A 22,338-nucleotide genomic window follows, 5' to 3' on the forward strand; every position below is an offset into this window, starting at 1 on the left:
ATAAAGCACTGCCAAAATACAAAATACAGTTGCAAGTCGCCAAATTAATTACAGTATGTTCAGTGGAAAATAAATCTGTTGGCTGCCTGCTATCTGAATATTCCATCACCGTTTCATTATTGCTACCAAGTATTACATATTTTGGTCATTTGCTTTAAACTTCAATTGTTTTGTTTTAAATCGTTTATCCAGACCATACATGCACATGGTATTATTGCTTGTTAAACAAAAGGCAAAACCTAAGGGTGGTTAAACAATTTGGTATAAACTGTGTTATGACTTTACTTATTTTGTACTGCTTTGGGGTGTACTGATCTGTACCATCTGTGTTGTTATTTTGGTGGGTAGAAATAGTCGGGTGGACATAGGGAGGGAGGGGAGTGTGGGAGGGGAAGGGTTCTTGGGGTGTATTCTCTGTATAAGTTTATATTGTGCAAACTATAGAAACTATATTTGGGAAAGGAATCTTCAGTGTCTAACAGTACAAATAAAACAAATAGAGATTCTTTCAATAAAAGTAAATAAGCAATGAAACTGAATAAGCAATGAAACTACTCAAAATAAAAAGCCTTGAGCAGCTCTCAGCTATCAGCTGGTAGAGGAGGACTTCTTCACTGGCAAAAAAACTCCCAAAAGAAACATTTAGTTTTAATGAAATAGCAAAAAATCAGCTTAAAATACTTTGCTGCATAGTCTCTTTTTCTCCACAAGACCAGCTGAAATGAGCGAGCAGTCAGTATAACTTAGAGAGAGCAATCATTAACTTTCCCTGAAGAAGCGAGGATGAAACAGGTCCCCGTTAGCATAGTCTGCATAAAAGAGAAGTGCTCCTATTCCCGCAGTCACACAAATCATTAATGCAAGCAAGTTTGGGGAATTTCATAATGTTTTGATAGTGAAATGAAAAAGGAAGAAAATAAAAGAAAAAAGTAAAAATAAGTGAAATGAATCAAAAGTAAAATGATAAAAACAGAGGTTTTTTAAGCAAATGATAGAGTTCAGCCGGATTGCGTTGGATGCTTGATAAAGCTCCTACAAAGATATACGATATATCCAGCAGCATCTGAGGCTTTTTCCACTGTAATTACTAATTCCCTATATGATGATTAAATAGATCAATTTTTGTGGAAACTTTGAAGTGATTAATTTTTTCCAATAACCTCTTTGCTATATTCATATTGAAAATGCGACCATACCATGCCTTTGTGGTTATGTTTCACTAATAAGTTGAACAGTGAACTGGCTTTCAAGTATATATAACCTTTGGATACATGACTAGGAACAAAATCACACATTTATGCAATATCACAATTCCTCCAGTACCACCACAAACAAACTTTTAAGGTAGATAGTGTTCACAATTAGCTCCTTTTACTGTCGACCAGATAGAAGAGATAAGAGTTTTCAGTTTTGGAACAGTATAAGTCTTTGCAAAAACAAAATATAAGAAAACCAATGTAGTGTAATAGGGGCTTATAGCCCATTTATTTAATTTATTTATTAGGATTTATTTACTGCCTTTTTGAAGAAATTCACTCAGTGCAGTGTACATCAAATATAAGCAATAGACAATTACAGCAGTAAAAATATTCAAACAACAATACAAAGTATGGCACAGTATATTACATTACAATGAGGGGCATTTTCGAAAGAAACGTCTATGACAGAATTCGGACGTTTTACAAAGACGTCCAAATTCCGAAGCGGGGAGAAGGTCATTTTCGAAAAAGATGGATGTTCATCTTTTGTGTTCGAAAATACCATGGACGTCCCACGATTTGGATGTTTTGCAATTTGGACGTCTTTGAGTTTTGGCCATTTTCGAAAAAAAGACGTCCAAGTCTAAAACGTCCAAAGTCGAGCCATTGGGACGTGGGAGGAGCCAGCATTTTTAATAGACTGGTCCCCCTGACATACCAGGACAGCAATCGGGCACCCTAGGGGGCACTGCAGTGGACTTAATAAATGCTCTCAGGTACACAGCTCCATTACCTTGTGTGCTGAGCCCCCCAACCCCCCCCAAAAACCCACTACCCCCAACTGTACACCACTACCATAGCCCTTACGGATGAAAGGGACATCTCTATGTGGGTACAGTGGATTTCTGGTGGGCTTTGGAGGGCTCAAAGTTTCCTGCACAAGTGTAACAGGTAGTGGGGGTATGGGCCTGGGTCCATCTGTCTGAAGTGCACTAAACTACTCCAGATACCTGCATGCTGCTGTCATGGACCTCAGCATGACATCTGAGGCTGGCATAGAGGCTGGCAAGTAATGTTCTTCAACACAATATTTTGGGGTGGGAGGGGGTTAGTGACCACTGGGGGAGTAAGGGGAGGTCATCTGGGGCACCTTTTTGTGCCTTATTCGTAAGAAAAACAGGTCTAGCTCAAAACGTCCTAGTGCTGGACGTTTATGCTTTGTTCCATTATCGCTCAAAGATGTCCAAGTCTTAGGAACACCCAAGTCCCGCCTTGAACTCGCACCTGATAAGCCCCCTTGAGATTTGGACGTCTTTCCGACGGACTTCTGGGAACGACGTCCAAAATGCGTTTTCGATTATACCGATTTGGACGTTTCTGTGAGATGGACGTCCAAATGCCGATTTATGTCACTTTTTGGACGTCCATTTCTTTCAAAAATGAATGTCAGCACAATACGTAATAAAACATTTTTATAGACAGTCTAGGGTATAAGTAAAGATAGAACATATAGAGGGGCAAAATGGAAAGATCGTCCAAGTACGAATTAGGGCGTTCTTACGATAACGTCCAAAAATAGACCTGTATAATGGAAAAATAGTGTGGGCGTTTTTCGATAATCGATTATCCCTGTAAGAAAACAATCAAATGACGAGCGCAGAAGCGTGACTAAATTGGGCGCCCTAAGATGGTCGATTATTGCAGGTGCAAATGACCAAATCACGTGGTGTGTAAAATAATGTACAAAGGTGTATCGCAAGTACAGTACATGTTGTTCAGGCCATCCGGGTACGGAAATATATGAGGAACGCATATATGTGTCAACTACAGACATATCATGCTGCTCCACCCATACTTTCATCATATGTGCCCATCTGAATGTCCGGATCTGCATGCACTGTACACCTACTGAACATGCAGTAAATGCATATTGTGTATATGTGAAAAGGGTCGGGTGGGGTGCGTCATACTCATCTATATAAGGCACGTTTCACACTCCTGCAGGCATGTGCACGTCAAAGACGTCTATGCTTACGAGGGCGTCCACGTGCTGATAGGGGCCATATATGGAATGGTCATCCATATATGGAGCTGTGCATGAAACGACGTCCCTCACGCAAGGTCGTCTATATAAGGCACTTCTTTTCCAACACGTGGAAAAATGGCACAAAGGCGAGAGCCCAATTTTGGCGAGGAGGAGAGTTTGCTCCTCGTCAGGCTGTGCGTAAGGCACCGCCACACCCTCTTCATACAGCACCACCACCTGCCCCCCAGGCTGCAGGCCATGCGAGCCTGGTCCCGCATCCGGGAACGATTAGAAAGGTAAGGTTATGGCCCAACCCCCATCCCCTCCTGTACCTACACATATAACAGCTCCGTCATCAATGTTACCACCAGTAACTGGAGTGTCCATGCAAGGATCATGAGTAATATAGGAACATGCACAATCACTAATAATTTGTATGTTATTGAAACGACCACCATTCCCACATCCCTACAAGAATGTATTTCGTTAGGTTAGTATCGTGACTATGCTATTAGTGTTATGTGAAAATTTCGTTAGTTATGTGAAGGCCACATTTTCCAACCCCTCTTTGCAGCCAGTGGGTTACAACGCCTCCGAATAGTGGAAGCATGAGACCAATGAAACCTATACCATACTTTATAACATGGTCATGATAACACATATAAAGTAGTTTAACAAGCATACATTATAATGTATACAAACGGTACTGTCTGGCCTCATGCCCACCTCTCTGGCATCATCTGCATAGGAACCAACTCGGTGGCTGCTGTGGGTGCTTCACCACCCCACCCCCAATATCAAATATGTATGGAGGGAGGGGTCATCTCCACTGGGGGTTCCACCCCCCAAAATGGTAAAAAGGTGGCTCCTATGATTCACTACCAATGGAGGTGCCCCCCCCCCCCAACACTGTAGACCCTCTCTCTCTGGTATGTGAATAGCAAATGAATGTGTGCAGAGGACAAAAAGGACCAACACCCCTGACCCCTGCTCTACAAACTTATATCTTACAGACGCTTTGGAGTCCACCGGGACCTCGAGTCCCTAAGGAGGCGGTTCCGCCGGGTAAGGCGGGAGAGGCCCGACCTCATCCGGGCGGTGCGAAGGCACCTCAGGGCTCGCCGTAAGTATTCAAAAACAGGACACCTGTACACATTACTACATACATTTCATGAATAAAGCAAATGTGTTGTACAATATCACTTCCCATGTGCCTAATAGCCACCTAGTAATACCATATCTGTCCCAGATCAAGGATGCAGGTTGCAGGGGTTCTCCCATGAGCGTGCTTGCAACGTCCGACCATCCCCCCGAGATGAATGAGATGATATGCCACACTTTACTATTCCCCTTATTGTGGTGGCTGATTACTGTGTCCTGGTACAGGTGCCTGAGGCCCTACTTTTACTGCATGTTATGGCCTAAATCACATAAAAGAATTGTGCTCAACACCCTTCCCACTGCCCCCCCCCCCCAATAACTCCTACAACAACTGCCCATCAACCCCTCGTTGCATCTCACAATGCAAACATGCTGGTCAGCAATGAATTTGGTATGCCCACATGTCCTGCGTGGTGTGTGTCAGAGGAGGGTCCAGGGTTCTGTTTCATGTCATCTGATGCAGCTCATTCCCCGTGGGCATAGGCTACGCCTTACCACACCCTGCCCCATCCCCTGCCTCACGCCACCCAGCTACTGCACTATGCAAGCCATGGTGTATGCACTGATCTCAATCACACTCCTTTTACATACACAGGGCTCCACCAGCAGGAAGTTGAGCGGCAGGATGAGGAGGGCCACCACCTCCAGGAGGAGGAGCAGGAGGAGGAGCAGGAGGAGGAGCAGGAGGAGGGGCACATGGAGGAGGAGGAGGAGCAGCAGCCAGGCCAGGAGGCGGGCCACCAGGGAGAAGAGGAGGAGGAGGACTCGGAGGAGGGAGTCCTCATCATAGACATTCCTGAGGACCCCTCCCCACCTGCAGCTCCTTATGAGGGCTCTCCCTCCCCACCTGCAGCGCCATCGCCTGGCCCACCTCCATCCCCTGGGCCAGCTTCTGTGTCCCCTGGCCCACCTCCATCCCCTGGGCCATCTTCCGTGTCCCCTGGCCCACCTCCAGCCTTTGGCCCGGCTACGGTAGTGCGCCTCCTGCAGCAGCTGGTAGATGGCCAGCACCAACTTATAGTTGGCCAGCAGCAACTTCTAGTTGGCCAGCAACAGCTGCTGCAGGAGGTGACAGCCCTACGGCAGGGCAATGAGCAGCTCCAGGGCCCACTAAGGGTACTGCTGGGGCTGCTCATTGCCCTGCTACAGAGGGCCTTACTAAGAGGGCGTGGCCGCCCTTAATTTAAATAGGGGGGGCCTGTTGGGGTTGTGTGTGTGGGGGGAGGGAAATGTTGGGGTTGTGTGTGTGGGGGGAGGGAGGGAATTGTTGGGGTTGTGTGTGTGGGGGGAGGGAAATGTTGGGGGTTCTGTGGGGGGTGGGGGAGGGAATTGTTGGGGTGTGTGGGGAGTTGTGGGGGGGGAGGAGGGCATTGTTGGGGTTATTTTGTAGGGGTGGGGGTGGGGGGGGGGAAATAAATGTTTGTTATAATATAACTATCAGGGTGTGTGTGTGTGTGTTTGTCTCCCTTGTGCATTACATATCACCAAATGGTGCTGTTAAGTTGAGAGGAAGGAGGCAGCAATATGCATAGCATTAAATGTGCTGTGTGAATGAGAAGGTGATGTATGTCTGAGAATGTTGGCCAGACAGAACGCCACCTGTTCATTCCAACCTGCATGGCTATATATGTGCAGGGGGGTTGGGCCGGGGAGGCTGGCTGGATATTTGTGTTCATGAATAAAAATGGCCAGCCAGCATCTCTCTCTCCCTTCCTCCCTCCCCTCCACCATACTGACCCACAATACAGAGTGCCATCAATAAGAGATGAATATTGTACCACGTGTGATCTGCCAGGTACACACTTCCACATAACTCCAGGTACCACATACACAGTGTTTGCTGTCTGATGGACACATATCCTTACCCACAAGCCACATTGGTGGGGGGGGGGGCCCAAGAAGGACCTACAAACAGCTGGCTCATATTTTCACATTGAATACATCAGCTATGGTATATAATGCTGAGGAGCAAAAGGGAAACAATGGGAAACCCAATAGATGGATGGTTACTTCATCACAGTTGCAATGTAATACTTGTGTTAGGGAAGGGCACAAATAAAAATGGTGCTCATTATTTGCAGGTGTGATCACACTTTCTCCAGTAGTTGATCAAGGTGTGTTACATTCAAGTATTCTGGGTTTGTGTCAAACTTTGTCCCTGAAGTGACTTGCCTTAGGTGGGATTTGAACCAGCAACCTTATGATTATAAGGCTGGTGCTCTAACCACTAGGCCACAGCAGCCACCAGGCTTTAGCCACCACCAGTTACTTTGGGTTGGTACCTGTACACACACCCCTCTCCCTCACCACCACGTCATAGGCCTCAGTGGCACTACCTGTAGCCACCTCGATCATTTTGTCCAGGCTACCGATTAAAAACAATGTAATGTGCATGTTCCCTACCCTACTACCTATGGAGCAATTTAGGAAGGTGTTCCATAATGTGCTATACACATCCATTGCATTAATCATTCTCCCCTCCCCCGCCTATGGACCTTGAGAATGGGTGGCCACTTCATAAATGGGGACTGGGGTACACCACATAAACAAGGAAGATGGAACCTACCGGGAACCAATACAGCACCTCCAACAGCTGGCCCACACCACTGAGGACCTGCCAACCCCACAGTACAGTGCACAGGAACCTGGTGAAAACAGAGCTACCTAACATCTGACTCCAGACTACATACATACAGTGAATGCACACTCCTTGACTATGAGCACAAAGAGAAGAGGTGGCAGACAAATGAGAGCTTACCATGAACGTCTGTTTCAAGACTGTGTAGTGCGCCTTTTATCTTCTGGAACATTAGCTGCACATCTCCCTGATTGAAATAACCGTTACCGAGGGGTGCATGATTTGGGGTGAGTGTAGCAAATTCGTGGCCCCCACACACTGCCTGCTACAACCAGGCAGAGAGAATGGGAGAAAGGAAGGGAGCATCAGGCGATGTGGAAGAGAGGAAACGGAAGGCGTGGTGGCTGAGGGCCAACAATAATTCCCCCCCCCCTCCTAAATACACAGATGTACCCAAGCATGCTAAGTGAGGGTAAAACCCTGTAAATGATTATTACGAACAACCGGCAAGGTCTCAGTGCAGGAAATGGCAGGTAAAATGGCAATGAAGAAAGGGAAGGCAGGTGGAGACGCCCATACTTTACTACTCATAATCGAAACCATGTGTTCCTAATCGCTATCTGAGCTGGGCACGCTTAGGAATTATGTGTATAATGGAAAAAGAAACGCCCATATCAGAATCGCCTATTCCCCCGTCTCAATGGGCGTTCTTGGCGCCCATATAAACGCCCACTCCATATTTTCGAAAATCCCATTGGTACAATGCCACCACGCATGCCGCCGACCCGGAAGGGTAATTTTCTCGAGGCAGAGGTGGAGCTCCTGGTGCAAGAAATTGTACAGCGGCACCGGAGTCTGTTTGCTCCCACAGGGCAGAGGCTGGCAGCAACAGTAAAGCAGCGGGAATGGGAGGCAGTACGGGACAGCCTGAATGCTGTCTTCCATGCTGGGAGAGACGTGGAGGACTGCAAGAGGAAGTGGCGGAAGCTGAGGAGGGATGTTCGGAGGAAGGCAGGGGCCAATCCCCCAGGCAATGACACTGCCAACCTTACACCCATGGAGCTGATGGTGTACTCCCTCCTACCCCAGGAGGGCATCCACGGGATTGGCTCCATGGACACCTCGGGCCAGGCTGAGGACTCAGGTAGGTGTTTCATTATGCAGTTGGGGTATCTGTTGTGCTGCAGTACACTTGTGTTATAGAAGTTGGGGTCAGGGGGAGGGAGGTGAGGAGTGGGGGGCAGGAGGAGGGAGGGAGATAGGTGGGGGGGGGGGGAGTATCTCTGGCTGTCTTTATGTATAGTAACAGGCCACCTTTATGATGCTGTTTTGACCTGGTAACCCCTACTCACTAGCTCTCTACCCTTACTCCCTATCCCTACCATTGTCATTGGGTTTCCTCTTACTTGTCCTGTGTGCCCATATTTATAGAATTAATTGTAAGCTCTATTTGAGTAGTGGTAGTGGTCATGTGTGTTATAGGAGCAAGCAGACAGGGTGGGTGCTGTGTGTGTGTGTGAGCACCCCCAATATTGAGGAAAGATCATGTAGCTGTGCAGGGAGGAGTGTTGGTCACTGGGCTTAGCACCCCCAATACTACTTTCCAGTTGGCTCCTATGGGTGTGTGTAGGTTACTACTGTGGCAGAACTCTGGGGGCCGTCCTTCCCTACTACTCCCTCCTATTTTCCCATTACCAAACTGTGCCTAGTTCCTCCTGTGACCTCTGTGCTCTACTGAGTGTGGGCCACATGCATTCAACTGAAGGAGCCTGTAATGGGGGTCATAAAGCAGTTCTATGCAGTTTAGCAAGTCAGTAGTAACACAACACATGCTGCAATGTTGTTCAATTTAACAATTATACAACTAACAGCTTGTGCACAACGTTGTGAGTGGTGTCCTTCTCTTGGCTGCTCATCCACCACCTCTACCCAGCTGCCTGCAGGCCTCTCTCTTTCGTACCCGTGTCAATTCCATTCCTCCTCACCATCTCATCTCTTTGCTGGGTCATCAGGTTGGGGGACATACCAATGTATATGAATGCTGAAAGACAAAAGTGGGTTATTTGCACCAACACTATTCCTCACTCTTGTGCTATACAGGTGAAGACTCAGAGGAGGCTGGCCCTAGTGGCCTGCAAGGCCAACGCCCTACACCATCCGTCCAGCCTGAACCTCCACAGCCTGCAGCACCAGCAGTCCAGCCTCCACCACCTGCACCAGCTGTGCATCCTCCGCATCCACCACCACCTGCACCAGCTGTCCAGCCTCTACCACCTGCACCAGCTGTGCATCCTCCGCGTCCACCACCACCTGCACCAGCTGTCCAGCCTCTACCACCACCAGCTGTCCAGCCTCTGCCACCACCACCACCACCACCTGCACCAGCTGTCCAGCCTCTGCCGCCACCACCACCACCTGCACCAGCTGTCCAGCCTCTGCCACCACCACCACCACCTGCACCAGCAGAGGCCGCACCTCCAGCACCGGAGGACTGTTGAGGAGGAGGAGGGCCCAGCTCCCCGCCAGAGGCCATCCGGCCGAAGGAGGCAACTCCTGCGGCTGGCCACGGAGCTACTCCGCCACAACGTGCGCTTGGAGGAGTACCGCCAGCAGAAACTGGAGCTGCAGCGCCAAGCACTGGAGGCACAGCAGCGAGCACACCAGGAACTCCTCCAGGCGCACCGTGAAGGCCACCAGGAGGTGCTCCAGCAACTGAGACGGCTGGAGCAGAGCATCCAACACCTGCGCCCTCAGGGCACCGCGCCTACTCCAGCCCCCGTGCTGCTGGAGCAGCCCCTGCCATCAACATCCTCCTCCACTGACCACCAGCAACCACCAGCTAAGAGGTGGGCATTGCGCTCCTCAGCCTCCGCACCCACTCCTGCAGCACCCGCGAATTCTGCTCCCATTCTGGGTCCTGTGGCCAGACCACTAGAAGCAAGAAGGTGGCCCGATTTCCACGGTGCAGCCGAAGCCGCAGGCTGCCGTGGGGATAGGGAGGAGGACACTGGGAGCAGCAGCTCAGAAGAGACTTCCCATGCAGCACCAGCTGCAAAGGAAGGGCGTGGGAGGGGTAGGAGGGGACGGGGGAAGGGAAGGGGAAAATGATGGGACATGCTGTAGGGTGAGGGTTGGTGGGAGGGGGGTGGGTGTGGGAGGGGGGTGGTGGTGGTGGTGGTGGTGGGGTTGACCAAACACATATGCACTGTATGTACAAAATAAATGTTCACTTACATTCACCTAAAACTTGTTTCAATGAGTCTTTGTCTTGCTCTTACGCCAAGCTGGTAGGCATTGAGCTCTGCTCTGTGGGCTGGGGGTGGAGGGGGCTCCTCTTCCAGCTCATCTGGGGCCTCTTCTGGTGGTGGCTGTGGCTCCTCTGGGAGAGGCTGTCCTCTGCGCTGGGCCAAATTGTGTAACATACAGCACGCCACAAAGATCTTGGCCACCTTTTCTGGACTGTAGAGCAGCTCTCCTCCAGAACGGTCCAGACAGCGGAAGCGGTTTTTCAATAAACCAAAGGTGCGCTCAATGATCCCCCGGGTGCTGCGATGTTTCCTGTTGTAGGTTTCTTCTGCCCCTAGTTGTGGGTGGATCAGGGGGGTCATGAGCCATGTCCTCTGCGGGTAGCCTCGGTCACCTTTGCAGAAAAGCAGAATGAGATAGATGAGTGTGTATCGCTTGGAGCAGGTACAGGGGGGGCGGGGGGATTTGGATAGTGGGTTGTGGTGGAGGAAGCCAGGGCGGAGGGTTGCCCAGTGGAGGAGGTCTAGTATGGGTGGTACATGCATGTTGCACTTACCTAGTAGCCATCCACCAATGAACTCCCCTCGCTCGAACCTGCGGAAGATGCCCGAGTGCTGTAGGATGTAGGCATCGTGGCTGGAGCCGGGGTACCTGGCACACACGTCTAATATCTCCCCCTGGGCATCACATACAACTTGCATGTTCATAGAATGAAATGCCTTCCTATTTCTGTAGGTGGCTTCGTGTGCCCGGGGGGGTCTGAGGGCTACGTGTGTGCAGTCTATCACACCGATGACCGAGGGGAATCTAGCAACAGCATAGAAGGTGGCCATGTTGTTGTGCAGGGCCTGGGGGGTGGTGGGGAAAGTGATGTAGTGTGAGGTGTGAGTTATGAAGGCATCCAGGAACTGGGTGAGACAGTGTGAAATAGAAGCCTGGGTGAGGCCTGTGTTAGCAGCTAATACGGATTGAAAACTGCCAGTGGCCAGGACAGAGAGAGCGGAAGTGATTTTGAGGTGGGCAGGGATGGGGTTATTCCTACGTGTCTGGGGCTGAAGGAGGGGTGTCAGCTGCTCGCACAGCTGACGAATGGTGGCCCTATCAAACCTGAACCTTGTTAGACACTGCTGGTCAGTGAGTTGTAGGAAGGTGGTGCGGGGCCTAAACACTCGGGGCCGTGAATACCTCCTGCGGTGGGTGGCCTCTTCGTGTAGCATGCATGCCACAAGTGCATTAAGTGCATCCATATCCCCACCACCAGTGCAAGTATTAGGACTAGTAGTCAAACAAACAGCAACACACACAGATCTGTCACTTCCAGCCACCACGCCCTCTGGCCACTCACTCGCCAAACAGTACAGGCACACAGAGACAAACGGAGGTCAGGGAATAGAGTATACACGTGGGAAGAGTGAATGGGGAGGGATAGGGGGAGGGGAAGGGGGCGATGGAGCAAAGGAGTAGGAGTAAGGAACGGTGAAAGGGTATGACACAAAAAGAGGCAGGGCACACAGACGACGGTCACAGGTACTCAACACGCTCGGCTTTCTCTCTGCAACCACCACTTCCGCTCTTCCACCAACAATATCGCCACTCTCCAACTACACACAATCGCTAATGGGTCTCAAGACGCTTTCCCCCTTGCTCTGGTCGCTTTTATTTCGGGTCCATCATATTACGCCCATCTTCCCGCTCAACCAGAGCCATTTCGCTATTCGTTATACGTTGTACCCGTCCACGTCGTATCACCGCCCCTAACACGCCCCCGACACGCCTCTTATTTGGGCGTTTTTACGTCCACGTATGAGCGACACGGACGCACTGAAACATTGCTTTCGATTATATGGATTTACTCGTTTTTGTGAGATTAACGTCCATCTCCCGATTTAGGTCGGCTCTTGGGCGTTTTTTTCGTTCGATTATAAGCAGGATAGACAGATAAGACAGAAACAGGAGTAAGAAAATAAAGGGTTTAATTTAAAAAAAGTTGCAAATGACGTCAGAAAGGTACATGAAACATAATATTTATTTTTGTTATTTTGACTTATAAAACCACTTATCTCTGAAACATGCTCAAAACAGAATAATCCATTTGTGTATATAAAATCTAAACTTCTACATAAGAGATGTGATTCCATGGGCCCCAAATGAAAGGAGAGTTTATTTATTTTTTAGTTACATTTGTACCCCGCGCTATCCCACTCATGGCAGGCTCAATGCGGCTTACATGGGGCAATGGAGGGTTAAGTGACTTGCCCAGAGTCACAAGGAGCTGCCTGTGCCGGGAATCAAACTCAGTTCCTCAGGACCAAAGTCCACCACCCTAACCACTAGGCCACTTCCATTTAATTTCAATATATTCCACATTTATAACACCAAGCTTCTCAAGGCAGATTACAACAACAGTTAAGATGAATCTCTCAAGAGGCAGGGTATCCTCACTGAAATTTGGCCATCTATTAATGTATTCTATAGAACAGTGTAGAAAGCAAAGATAATTACCTGTAGCAGGTATTCTCCGAGGACAGCAGGCTGATTATTCTCATAGTTGAGTCTGCGATCCGTGCCGGCCCGGGAACTGGCATTCTAAATAGCAAAAAAGTTTGCTGGAGCCTTCTAACGCGCCATGCGTCTGACTGCGCATGCGCCGAGTACTTTCCTGTCCGCTGCGCTCCTCAGTTTAGTCATGAGTAAAAAAACAGAAAGAGAAGACAACTCCAAGGGGAGGTGGGCAGGTTTGTGAAAATAATCAGCCTGCTGTCCTCGGAGAATACCTGCTACAAGTAAGTATCTTTGCTTTCTCCGAGGACAAGCAGGCTGTATTATTCTCACGGTTGGGGTATCCCTAGCATCCAGGCTCACCCAAAACAACAAACATTGATCAACTGGACCTCGCAATGGCGAGGACATAACAGAGATTAACCTGAAACTATATACAAATAGCTGAGAGTGGAGCCTGAAACAGAACAAAAAGGGCCTAGGGGGTGGAGGTGGATTCTAAAGCCCAAACAGATTCTGCAGCATCGACTGCCCAAACTGACTGTCATGTCGGGTATCCTGTTCAAGGCAGTAGTGTGATGTGAATGTGTGGATTCAAGACCACATTGCAGCTTTGCAAATCTCTTCAATGGAAGCTGACCTTAAGTGACCCACCAATGCAGCCATGGCTCTGACATTATGAGCTGTGACATGGCCCTCTAGAGTCAGCCCAGCTTGGGAATAAGCAATGGAAATGCAATCTGCTAGCCAATTGGAGATTGTGTATTTTCCAATGGTGACTCCCCTCCTGTTGGGATCCAAAGGAACAAACAACTGGGCGGACTGTCTGAAGGGCTTCATCCACTCCATGTAAAAGGCCAATGCTCTCTTGAAGTCCAAGGTGTGCAAGCTGCTTTCGCCAGGATCAGCATGAGGACGGGGAAAAATGTTGGCAAGACAATTGACTGGTTTAGATGGAACTCCGACACCACCTTCGGCAGGAACTTAGGGTGTGTGTAGAGGACTACTCTGTTGTGATAAAATTTAGTATAAGGTGCATCCACTACTAGGGCCTGAAGCTCACTAACCCTATGAGCTGAAGTAACAGCCACCAAGAAAATGACCTTCCAGGTCAAATACTTCAGATGACAGGATTTCAGTGGCTCAAAAGGAGCTTTCATCAGCTGGGTGAGAACGAAGTTGAGATCCCATGAAACTGGCGGAGGTTTGACAGGGGGCTTTGAGAAAAGCAAACCTCTCATGAAGCAAACAACTAAAGGCTGTCCAGAGATAGGCTTACCTTCTACACGTTGATGAAAAGCACTAATTGCACTAAGGTGAACCCTTACGGAGTTGGTCTTGAGACCAGACTCCGGTAAGTGTAGAAGGTATTCAAGCAGGGTCTGTATAGGACAAGAAAGAGGATCAACGGCCTTGCTGTCACACCAGACAGCAAACCTCCTCCATTTAAAAGAATAACACCTCTTAGTGGAATCTTTCCTGGAAGCAAGCAAGACTCGGGAGACATCCTCCAAAAGACCCAGGGAAGTGAATTCTAGGCTTTCAACATCCAGGCTGTGAGAGCCAGACTGGAGGTTGGCATGTAGAAGTGACCCCTTGTTCTGAGTGATGAGGGTCAGAAAACACTCCAATCTCCACGATTCTTTGGAGGATAATTCTAGAAGAAGAGAGAACCATATTTGACATGGCCAGTACGGTGCAATCGGAATCTTGGTTCCACGGTCTTACTTGAGTTTCAGAAAAGTCTTCCCCACCAGAGGTATGGGAGGATACGCATACAGAAGGCCTGTTCCCCAATGTAGGAGAAAGGCATCTGACACTAGTCTGTCATGGGCCTGAAGCCTGGAACATAACTGAGGGACCTTGTGATTGATTTGAGTGGCAAAAAGATCCACCGAGGGGGTGCCCCATGCTTGGTTGCATTACCCTGCTCAGCCTGTCGGCCAGACTGTTGTTTACGCCTGCCAGATTGGAGAAACATGCTGTGACAGCGCGCCCAGAGCCCCATCTGGACGGCTTCCTGACACAGAGGGTGAGATCCAGTGCCCTCCTGCTTGTTGGTATAGTACGTTGCAACCTGATTGTCTGTTTGAATTACGATAATTTGGTTGGACAGCCGATATCTGAAGGCCTTTAGAGCGTTCCAGATCACTCGAAGCTCCAGGAGGTTGATCTGAAGACCTGTTTCCTGGGTAGACCAAGCTCCCTGAGTGTGAAGCCCATCTATATGAGCTCCCCACCCCAGGAGAGATGCATTCGTTGTTTTCACTTCTGCGGCTGAGGAATTTGGAAGGAACGTCCCATGATCAAATTGGTTTGAATCGTCCACCACTGAAGAGAATTCTGAAAACTGGTGGCCAGTTGGATGACATCTTCTAGATTCCCCCCCCCCACCCCCCACACACACACACAGCTTGATGCCACTGGGAAGCTAGGGTCCATTGAGCGGATCTGATATGTAGACGTACCATGGGTATAACATGAACTGTGGAGGCCATGTGCCCCAAGAGTCTCAACATCTGTCGAACTGTCACTTGCTGAGATGCTCAAACAGTGGACACCAAGGACAGAAGGTTGTCTGCCCGTATCTCGGGAAGATAAGCCCGAGCTGTCTTCATGTCCAGCAGTGCTCCTATGAAGTCCAATTTCTGAACGGGGCGAGGTGGGACTTGGTGTAATTTATTACGAACCCTAGTAGTTCCAGCACCTGAATAGTCATCCGCTTGGCTCCCGAGCACCATCCTCTGAGGTGCTCTTCACCAGCCAATCGTTGAGATAAGGGAACACATGCGATTACTACTAGGTATTTTGTAAACACTCTGGGCGCAGATGGCAGGCCAAAAGGCAGTACGCGGTACTAAAAATGCTGCGTCCCCAGCCAAAACCGAAGATACTTCCTGTGAGCTGGGAATATTAGAATGTGCATGTAAGCATCCTTTAAGTCCAGACAGCATAGCCAATCATTTTCCTGAGTCATGGGAAGAAGGATGCCCAGGGAAACCATCCTGAACTTCTCATACCAGGAATTTGTTTGGGGCCCTTAGGTCTAAGATGGGACGCATCCCCCCTGTTTTCTTTTGCACAAGGAAGTACCTGGAATAGAATCCTAGCCCTTCTTCTCCTGGTGGAACGGGTTCAACTGCATGGGCCTTCAGAAGAGCGGACAGTTCCTCTGCAGGTACCTGCCTGTGCTGGAAGCTGTATAAATGAGCTCCCAGTAGGCAATTTGGAGGTTTGGATTCCAGATTGAGGGTGTATCCTAACTGGACTATTTTAAGAACCCACTGGTCAGAGGTTACAAGAAGCCACCTTTGGTGAAAAAACATTAACTTCCCCCCAACTGGCAAGTCGTCCGGCATGGACACTTTTACTATGGCTATGCTTTGCTGGAGCCAATCAAAAGCCCGTCCCTTACTGGAGTAGCAGGGGCCTTGGGCACAAGCTGTTGATGAGAACGAGCATGCTGGGGCCAAGCCTGAGCAGGCGAGTGTACCTATGCATAGAATAGGAATAGAGGACACTCCGCAACCCACCAAAATACCTCCTGGTCGAAGAAGTTGTGGCAGAAGGTGCCCGGCAGGAGAGAGAATCCATAGCATCTGATCCACCAAATCTTCTACCTTCTCTCTGAAAAGGTTATCCCCCTGGCAAGGAACATCCGCAATTCTCTGCTGGATCGAGTGGTCCAGGTCAGAGACATGCAGCCATGAGAGTCTGCGTATTGCTATACCTTGAGCAGAGATACTGGATGCTACATCAAGTGTTTCATAAGCGCCCCTGGCCAGGAATTTACGACACACCTTCTGCTGCCTGACCACCTGGCAAAAAGGTTCGGCCTGCTTTGGTGAGAGGACATCGACCAAACTGGACAGCTGTCTCACCGAGTTCCGCAAGTGGATGCTCATGAAGAGCTGGTAAGACTGAATACAGGCAGCGAGCATAGCGGCCTGATATGTCTTCCTCCCAAAAGAGTCCAAGGTCCTAGCTTCTCTGCCTGGGTGCACCGAAACATAGTCCCTAGAACTCTTGGCTCTCTTGAGGGCGGAGTCCACCACCATGGAGTTATGGGGTAACTGAGACCTCATCAACCCAGGTTGACAGTGAATCTGATACTGAGTCTTTTTAGGGATCACAGGGCCAGAGGGAATGACCAGTTTTGCATAAGGACTTCCCGGAGTAATTTATGCAAAGGAGCCATTAAGGCCTCTTTAGGTGGAGAGGTGTAGTCCAGGACCTCAAGGATCTCAGCCCTGGGCTCGTCCTCCACACGTAAGGGGAATGAAATGGCCTCAGCCACTTTCTGCACAAAAGAGGCAAAGGAGAGGCTCTCTTGGCTCTAATCCTCGACTTCTCTTCACCACATTGAACTCTCTCCTCAAGGTGCCCCCTCCCCCAACTCCCCCTTCATTATCTCCTCAGACCCTTGCTGAATTCTTTCACAACAAGGTTCAAAAGATAAACCTTGCTTTCTCTACCTCACCAGCTCTCCCTCCACTAGTCCGTTCCCCTCTCTCTCCTTCCCCTCATTCCCTTTCCTCCTTTCCTGAAGTTACTATTGAGGAAACTACACTTCTCCTTTCTTCCTCAAAATGTACCACCTGTTCCTCTGATCCCATTCCCACCCACCTTCTTAATGCCATCTCTCCTACTGTTATTCCTTTTATCTGTCACATTCTCAACCTCTCACTTTCCACTGCAACTGTCCCTGCTGCCTTTAAACATGCTGTGGTCACACCTCTCCTTAAGAAGCCTTCACTCGACCCTACTTGTCCCTCTAATTACCGACCCATCTCCCTCCTTCCTTTTCTCTCCAAATTACTTGAGCGTGCTGTTCACTGCCGCTGCCTTGATTTTCTCTCCTCACATGCTATTCTTGACCCACTACAATCTGGTTTTCGCCCTCTCCACTCAACCGAAACTGCGCTTACTAAAGTCTCCAATGACCTATTACTGGCTAAATCCAGAGGTCAATATTCCATCCTCATTCTTCTTGATCTTTCCGCTGCATTTGACACTGTCGATCACAGCATACTTCTCGATATCCTGTCCTCACTTGGATTCCAGGGCTCTGTCCTTTCCTGGTTCTCTTCTTACCTCTCCCTCCGCACCTTTAGTGTTCACTCTGGTGGATCCTCTTCTACTTCTATCCCTCTGCCTGTCGGCGTACCTCAGGGTTCTGTTCTTGGTCCCCTCCTCTTTTCTATCTACACTTCTTCCCTTGGCTCATTAATCTCATCCCATGGCTTTTCCTACCATCTCTATGCTGATGACTCCCAAATCTACCTTTCTACCCCTGATATCTCACCTTGCATCCAAACCAAAGTTTCAGCGTGCTTATCTGACATCGCTGTCTGGATGTCTCAACGCCACCTGAAATTAAATATGACCAAAACCGAGCTTCTCATTCCCCCCCCTCCCCCCCCCCCCCCCCCCCCCCCCATTTTTCTATTTCTGTTGATGGCTCTCTCATTCTCCCTGTCTCCTCAGCTCGAAACCTTGGGGTCATCTTTGACTCTTCTCTCTCCTTCTCTGCTCATATCCAGCAGATTGCCAAGACCTGTCGTTTCTTTCTTTACAACATCTGTAAAATCCGCCCCTTTCTTTCCGAGCACTCTACCAAAACCCTCATCCACACCCTTGTCACCTCTCGTTTAGACTACTGCAATCTGCTTCTTGCTGGCCTCCCACTTAGTCACCTCTCCCCTCTCCAGTCGGTTCAAAACTCTGCTGCCCGTCTCATCTTCCGCCAGGGTCGCTTTACTCATACTACCCCTCTCCTCAAGACCCTTCACTGGCTCCCTATCCGTTTTCGCATCCTGTTCAAACTTCTTCTACTAACCTATAAATGTATTCACTCTGCTGCTCCCCAGTATCTCTCCACACTCGTCCTTCCCTACACCCCTTCCCGTGCACTCCGCTCCATGGATAAATCCTTCTTATCTGTTCCCTTCTCCACTACTGCCAACTCCAGACTTCGCGCCTTCTGTCTCGCTGCACCCTACGCCTGGAATAAACTTCCTGAGCCCCTACGTCTTGCCCCATCCTTGGCCACCTTGAAATCTAGACTGAAAGCCCACCTCTTTAACATTGCTTTTGACTTGTAACCACTCGCCTCCACCTACCCTCCTCTCTTCCTTCCCGTCCACATTAATTGATTTGATTTGCTTACTTTATTTATTTTTTTGTCTATTAGATTGTAAGCTCTTTGAGCAGGGACTGTCTTTCTTCTATGTTTGTGCAGCGCTGCGTATGACTTGTAGCGCTATAGAAATGCTAAATGGTAGTCGTAGTAGTAGTAGTAGTAGTAGTAGTAGTAGTAGTAGATAGTCTCCTTTCAGGTGGAGGGGTGGCTCAGAGGATATCCCAAATGACTCATCTGAGGAGAAATACCTGGGATCCTCCTCTGACTCCCATGAGCGCTCCTCTTCAGTATCGGAAAGCACTTCCCTCAGTGACCTCCGAGACTGTACCTGCCTCAATGCCGAAGACCAACGTCTTCGATGGTGGTGTCGAGGGGCTGACACCTGCATGGACCGCGGTGAAGCTTCCTCCACCAACGTCGATGGGGAGTCAACCTGGGTGGCAGACGACAAAGGAGCCGCAAGCGGCACTGAGATCGGGGACCTCACCGCAGGTGAAGGGCCAGACGGAGCTGCAGCAGATGGCACGGCAGGCAAAAGCACCCCCTATGCCGAAGCAGACTGAGGCAGCAGTCCTTCCAGAAGCTCTGGAAGTAAGGCCCAGATGCGCTTGGTGGCACAAATGGTTGAGGCGCAGGAGCAGGAACCAGACTGCTGGGAGGCCAACACGTCGGCACCTCCTTTATGGAGGGGGAGCAGTCCTCCCGGCGCTGATGCTCCTCAGGTGCTGAATCCTTCAATGCCCTGGAGCTCCCAGCACTGTGTGTTGAGGGGGAAAGGTGATGATGCTTCTTCGCCTTCGCTCGATACACATCACCGAGACTCCTCGGTGCCGACGAGGACGATGTCGAATCCTCATGTCGCCTCGGGGTCGGGTCTGCCAATGGACGGTCCCAGGGGGCCTGCACAGCAGGAGGCCTTGAGATAGGTGGAAACCCACTCGATGCCTCACTGCTCCCAGTGTGCCGAGGCTTCTCAGCAGCCATGCACACCTCTGCTCGTGATGTCGATGCGTCCCTTGATGTCGACACCGCCAACCTCGGTTCCGATGTCGATGCTGACGTTGAAGGACCGGACCGAGCTCCAAAAAGCTTCTCGAATAAGTTGTGTCCTCTTTTTCATATGAAGACAGAGGGCACAACAAGCCGGGCTATGATCGGGCCCAAGGCACTGGATACACCAGGAATGGGTATCTGTACCTGAGATGGTCCGGTTGTACCGAGTACAACGTTTGAAGCCACTGGTTGTCTTTAATGACATGGAAGGGAAAACCGCACTGGCTAAATCAAACGACTCGATTGTGCCGAGGAAAAAAAGGCACAAAAGAGGGTAGAGACCCGACCGTGCAGCCTAAAAACATCCGCTGACGAAAAAGGAAAGGAAATTTAAAAAGGAAAAAATAAACTTGGAAAAAAATAAAGGAAATAACTAACAATTTTTTTTTAATGAAGAAAATGTGGAGGGGCATAATCAAAAGGGACGTCCTCATTTCGATTTGGACGTCCTCGCAAAACATCTCTATCCAGGGGCGGGGAAACCTGTATTTTTGAAACAAGATGGGTGTCCATCTTTCATTTCAATAATACGGTCAGGGACGTCCAAATCCTGAAATTTGGTCGTCCCTAGATTTGGTCGTCCTTAGACTTGGTCGTTTCTGATTTTCGGCGATAATCGAAACCAAGGACGTCCATCTCAGAAACGACCAAATGCAAGCCATTTGGTCATGGGAGGAGCCAGCTTTTGAAGTGCACTGGTCCCCTTGACATGCTCGGACACTAACCGGGCACCCTAGGGGGCACTGCAGTGGACTTCATAAATTGCTCCCAGGTACATAGCTCCTTTACCTTGGATGCTGAGCCCCCCCAACCCCCTCCAAAACCCACTACTCACACTACTACCATAGCCCTTACATATGAAGGGGGGCACCTACATGTGGGTATAGTGGGTTTGTGGTGGGTTTTTGAGGGCTCGCTGTTTCCTCCACAAATGTAACAGGTAGGGGGGATGGGCCTTGGTCCGCCTGCCTGAAGTGCACTGCACCCACTAAAACTGCTCCAGGGACCTGCATACTGCTGTGCTGGAGCTGAGTATGACATCTGAGGCTGGTAATCAATATTTTGAAAGATGTTTTTTGAGGGTGGGAGGAGGTTAGTGCCCACCTGGGGAATAACGGGAGGTCATCCCCAATTCTCTCTGGTGGTCATCTGGTCATTTCGGGCACCTTTTTGTGCCTTGGTCGTAACAAAAACACGACCAGGTAAAGTCATCCAAGTGTTCGACAGGGCATCCTTGTTTTTTTTGATTATGGGTCGAGGACGTCCTAGTGTTAGGCATGCCCAAGTCCTGCCTTCGCTATGCCTCCGATATGCCCCCTTGAACTTTGGCCGTCCCTGCGACAGAAAGCAGTTGGGGACGTCCAAAATCGGCTTTCGATTATACCAATTTGGACGACCCTGTGAGGATGCCCATCTTCCGATTTATGTCGAAAGTTGGGCGTCCTTCTCTTTCGAAAATGAGCCCAAAAGTCAAAAAGGAAACAACGACAAGGTCGAATGAAAAACTTGAAGGCTCTTTCCCGGGTAAGAAAAAAGGAGCCACAGAATTAATCTGCTGCTCCTCACCTGGAAAGAAAGAAACTGAAGAGAGTGGTCGCGCAAAGGGCAGGAAGTCAGTCCACGCATGCGGGGGCAAACTTTTATTTTTGCTATGTTCATGCCGATTCCTGGGCCGACAAGGATCGTCGACCCAGTTGTGAGAACAACTCAGCCTGCTTGCTACGCTATATGCATGCTAGTGGTTTTAGCACTTAGCATGCGCTAATCCTAGAGACATCCATAGGAATATACAGGTGTCTCTAGCGTTTAGCGCACAATAATTGTAGCGCGTGCTAAAAATACTATCGCACCTTAGTAAAGGTCTTAGGGATCTTTTTACTAAGTTGTGGTAAAAGTTGGCCTTAGTGTATTTTTATGCAGGTCTTCCAGTGCACCTAGGCCATTTTTACCATGGCAGTAAAATGGCTGATTTTTGATTATTTGAATTAATGGAAACACACTAATGTTGCCATTTTCATACGGCTAGTGATAAAAATTAGTGCATGAGCGCTCACCACCACCCATTTTGTAGGCAGTAAGGGCTCATGTGCTACTCTTGCGCAAATCAGTTAGTGCACAGTAATGTAGGTACGCTAACTGATTAATAGAGAAATGCCCACTTTCCACTCCAGACACACTCCCTTTGCAAAAATAATAAAAATATTTTTTAGCACACGGGTAGTGTGCGCAGATTAGGAACTTACTGCGGGATGCCTCAGTGCATGGTAAGCCCTTTTAAGCTGTGGTAAGCATGCACTAGCGCTCCTTAATCTATAATCAATGACATAAAATTTGATTTTATTTCATAAACAGCTTATGAGCTATACAATACTTGTGTTATATTTTATTCAAAAAAAACATATTCTTGCAAAATTATACTTAATATTTATTACTC

At 49.1% G+C, this 22,338-nt stretch overlaps 1 protein-coding gene across 1 annotated transcript in view; it reads right to left on the reverse strand.

Moving 5' to 3' along the window:
- Window positions 1–22,338, reverse strand: part of MPPED1 (metallophosphoesterase domain containing 1) — a 231,215-nt gene that overhangs the window by 196,103 nt on the left and 12,774 nt on the right. The window lies entirely within an intron of this gene.

This window comes from Microcaecilia unicolor, chromosome 9 (genome assembly GCF_901765095.1).
Source record: "Microcaecilia unicolor chromosome 9, aMicUni1.1, whole genome shotgun sequence".
Taxonomy (NCBI): domain Eukaryota; kingdom Metazoa; phylum Chordata; class Amphibia; order Gymnophiona; family Siphonopidae; genus Microcaecilia; species Microcaecilia unicolor.